Source organism: Grammomys surdaster, unplaced genomic scaffold, assembly GCF_004785775.1.
Source record: "Grammomys surdaster isolate TR1022 unplaced genomic scaffold, NIH_TR_1.0 124943, whole genome shotgun sequence".
NCBI lineage: Eukaryota > Metazoa > Chordata > Mammalia > Rodentia > Muridae > Grammomys > Grammomys surdaster.
In genome coordinates this window covers 1-4419 of record NW_021619872.1, presented here as the reverse complement: position 1 = coordinate 4419, position 4419 = coordinate 1, and the positions used below count along the sequence as shown (strand labels likewise).

At 41.5% G+C, this 4419-nt stretch overlaps 1 pseudogene; it reads left to right on the top strand.

Moving 5' to 3' along the window:
* LOC114636819 overlaps positions 1–3894 on the top strand; it is a 13277-nt pseudogene extending 9383 nt beyond the window's left edge.
* The last annotated feature ends 525 nt before the right edge of the window (positions 3895–4419 follow it).

The window sequence follows — 4419 nt, the reverse complement described above, 5'->3', positions numbered from 1 at the left end:
AGAGAGAGAGAGAGAGAGAGAGAGAGAGAGAGAGAGAGAGAGAGAAATTTGTGTGATATTTCATAAAATTTGGGTATCTAGTGTAGTGTTAGAGACCATGGTCCCTTGGAGTTCATACAGGACGCACAAGCTCTTGGCACAAATGAGATTTATTCCTCTGGAGATACAAGTAGAAGGCGAGACTTCTAATACTGAAAAGCAACAGCAGTAACAGCAGCAAGGAGGTGTTTCTGCAGGTTAGCATTTTTAAGGGGTAATAGGGAGTCTGTCTAAGGTGAGTTCTGAAATCCTGACTGCACATTACCCAAATAATAAATTTTGATAGTCAGTTTTTGGTGTTTTGTCTCAGGAATGAGACAGTGGACAAATGAGGGAATGGATATTGTGAACTGGCTTTAGAAATACAATCTAATGGTTTAGCAAGGGGAGAAAGGTCAAAGACAATACTTACTGACACCATGTCTGCCATGTATGCCATCCTTGGGCCTGCCAGAGCCCTTCATTCTCATCTCTTCCTTCCTTTTTTCCTTCCTTTCTTTTTTCCTTCCTTTCTTTTTCCTTCCTTCCTTCCTTCCTTCCTTCCTTCCTTCCTTCCTTCCTTCCTTCCTTCCTTTCTTCTTTCTTTCCTTCCTTCTTTCCTTCTTTGCGTTTATTTTTAATTTTATTTTTTTACCTGTTCACTTTACTTCCCATTTACTATCCCCCCTTCTGGTCATCACCTTCCACAATTGTTCTTACATCCCTATATGCCCTTCATTTCTGAGTGTGTGGGCCCCCTGAAATTCCCCCCTCCTTGGCATTTCAAGTCTCTGTCAGGCTAGGTGTATCCTCTCCCACTGAGTCCAGAGAAGGGAGCCCATATTGAAGACCATATCCAACATACAGGCAGCAGCTTATAGGGTAGCTCCCCCTCCTTTTGTTCAGGATCAACATGAAGACAACTCTGCACATCTGCTACATGTTATCAGGGAGGCCTAGTTCCAGCCTTTTTAGATTCTTTGGTTGGTTATTCAGTCTCTGAGAGCCACAAGGATCTCGGTTAACTGATTCAGTTGATCTTCCTGTTTCATTCCTATCCCCTTCGGGCCCTGCAATCCTTCCTTCTGTTCTTCCATAAATTCTTTAAGATTCATCAACTGTTTGTCTGTATGTTTCTTTATCTGTCTGAGTCAGCTGCTGGGTGGAACCTCTCAGAGAAATCCTTGATTCTTTCTGTAAGTATAACAGAATATTATTAATATTATTAGGACTTGTGCTTGTCCACTGAATGTGTCTCAAATTGGGCTGGTTATTGGTTGGCCATTTTCATGGACACTTCTCCACACTTCACATGCGTTTTCATTACTTCTATACAGGATAACTTTTGGATTGAAAGTTTTGTGGGTGGATTGGTGCATTTATTACTCTAATGGGGTTTCTGTCTGGCTACAGGTGCTGACCCCTTCAGGTTATACATCTCCATTGTAGTGAGTAACAGTTAAGTGATTCTTGGGTGCCTCCCTCATCCCAGGTCTCATCCTGGAGATTTCCCCACCACCTCACCTCCATGAGTTGCAGAGTTTCATTCATTTTCATGGCCATCTAGCCATCTCTTCAGTCCTTATTTATATCTGATCCTGAATCCCTCACTCACTTTTCCATCCTCCTTCCCTCTCAGTTCCCTTCCTCAATCTGCCTCTTATGACTATACTATTTTTTTCTTTTAAGTGAGATTCAAGCTTCCTTGCTTGGGCCTTCCTTCTTGTTTAGCTTCTTTGGGTCTGTGGACTGTAACATCTGTGGTACCTATATTTTATGGCTAATTACCACTTATATGTGAGTTCATTCCATGCATTACCTTTTAAGATGGTGTTACTTGACTCAGGATAATATTCCAAAGTTCCATCCAGCGGCCTGCAAAATCCATGATGTCTTGTTTTTCATATCTGAATAATATTATATTATATAGATGAACTCCATTTTCTTTATCCATTCTTCAGTTGAGAGACATCTAGTTTGTTTCCAGTTTCTAGCTATTAGGAGTAAAGCTCCTGTGAACATAGTTGAGCAAGTGTCTTTTTGGGATATTGATACATGTTTTGGGTATATGCCCAGGAGTGGTATAGCTGGGTCTTGTGGTAGAACTATTTCCAGTGTTGTGAGAAATCGCCAAATTATTTCTAAAGTGGTTATGTAAGTTTGCATTCCCACCAGCAATGAAATAATATTGGATCTACATCCTCATCAGCATGAGCTATCACTCGAGTTATTTATGTTAGCTATTCTGACAGGTGTTAGAGAAAATCTCAGAGTTGTTTTGATTTGCATTTCCCTGAGACTAAGGACATTGAACATTTCTTTATTTGACTTGCTTCTCAAACACTAAGATGCATGTTATATAAGTGGGTTCCGTTCTCTTGGGGTTTTCCTGCTGACAATAGTTCATCATTGTTAGAGACCCAAAGAAGAGAGAATGTTGGTCAAGATTAAGAAGAACAGGATGTTTATTTTTTATAAAGGTTCTGCTTCAATATCTGAGGCTATGGTAGTATAGTCTGTAGGGCTGGACCAGGAAGTAGATTCCAAGGGAAATCTTAGGATTGGATGTTTCCTCGAACAATCTGTAAATAGTTTTTTAGTTTTGGGGACAGCTAGACTAGGAATAGAATTAAAGTTCAGAAGGGTAGGGATTTATAAATATATCTTGGGTGTGTATTTGAATATTTTAAATCTTTTAAATCATTGTAGTTAAGAAATGGGAATCCAAAAATAAAGAAAAGGGGAGGGGAGATCTCACTCTGAGGAACAGACAGGTGTGTTCTTGTTGGAGGAAGTGTGTTGCTGAGGTGTTGTTTTAAGATTGAAATGCCCATGTAAGGCCCAGTTTTCCCCCTTGTTTTTCCTGCCTGCCTGTGTGTCAGGATGTAAGCCTTTAACTCTGTGTCTGCCTGTCTGCTTGGGTGCTTCCTCCCATGATGTTAATGAAATAACTTGAAACCATAAGCAAACCCACAAATAAATCTCTCTTTTGTAAGAGTTGCCTTGGTTATGGTGTCCCCCAAAGCATTAAATCAGTTACAAAGATAAAGCACCAACCACTTCTTGGGACCTGATAGCTCCAGGTGACCTCCGTGACCCTTCTTTCTTGCAGACATTTAAGCTATTCTCTGGATTCTTGAAATACTTTCCTAGTACCCACAGACAAATCTACAAAAAAAGCAGGAAATCCTTGATTTCATTGGCCATAGTGTGGAGAAGCACAGGGCCACCTTGGACCCCAGCAATCCACGAGACTTCATTGATGCCTTCCTTCTTCACATGGAGAAGGTTAGTTGTGCATGGATGAGAGAGGGGATGGCAAGAGTGAAGCATGGGTATGTGGACAGAGAAAAATATGGGAGAGGACAGCAGATAATGAGGAGAGGAAGAAACATAGTAGAGGAGGTGCAGAATATCTGGAAGTAAAGAACACAGAAAGGAAGGGGAAATGACATAGGGAGAAGTGAAGGGGCATGGCTGGGAAAGAATCACAGGGCAAAGGGCACAGAGCATAAATACCACAGAAGAATGAGCCTGGGAGACAAAGTACAATAAACCACCAAAAAGTAGAGAGTGAAAGAGAAGACAGAAGAATCCAAGGGACAGTGTTAGGTGCTGAGAAATGCCAAGTGGTACAAATAGTGTGAGGCTCACAGAAGAACAGTGCCCATAAATGTGTGCCACTCCCTGCAAGTCAACCTTGACCATCTCTCCTCTTTCCCATCTGGAACCAGGAGAAGTCAAATGGTCACACGCATTTCCACCAACCAAACCTCATGATATCTGTACTCAATCTCTTCTTTGCTGGAACTGAGACTACCAGTGCCACCCTCCGTTATGGCTTCCTGATTATGCTCAAGTACCCCCATGTCACAGGTATGCCTCATGTGGACCATTGAAGAATTTTCTAGCTCCCTTTTGCCTGCAAGGATTTGTGTGGATGAATGAGACATGGACCACTTATGTCTGAAACCCTGAAGGCTTTGCTCTACTTCTATACTAAGGCAGTGCTGTTGGTGGTGAGTGACTGAACAGTCAGCTGACCAGTTTTCTGTTATCATCTCCAATCACTAAAAGTTTTATTCAACCATCTGTCCACCCATCCAGTCTCTCATTCATTTGTCTATTCTTATGTCCATTCTTCCATCATCTTTCCATCCATCCATCCATCCATCCATCCATCCATCCATCCATCCATCCATCTATCCATGGATCCATGGATCCATGGATCCATGCATCCATGCATCCATGCATCCATCCATCCACCCATCCACTAATTCATCTTTCCTTCCATCACTCCATCTCTTCCTTTCTGCCTTTTTTTCATCTTGTACATTCATCTATTATTCTTCTTTCTATACACCTTTCTATACACCTCTTCATGCATCTACTTATTGTTTT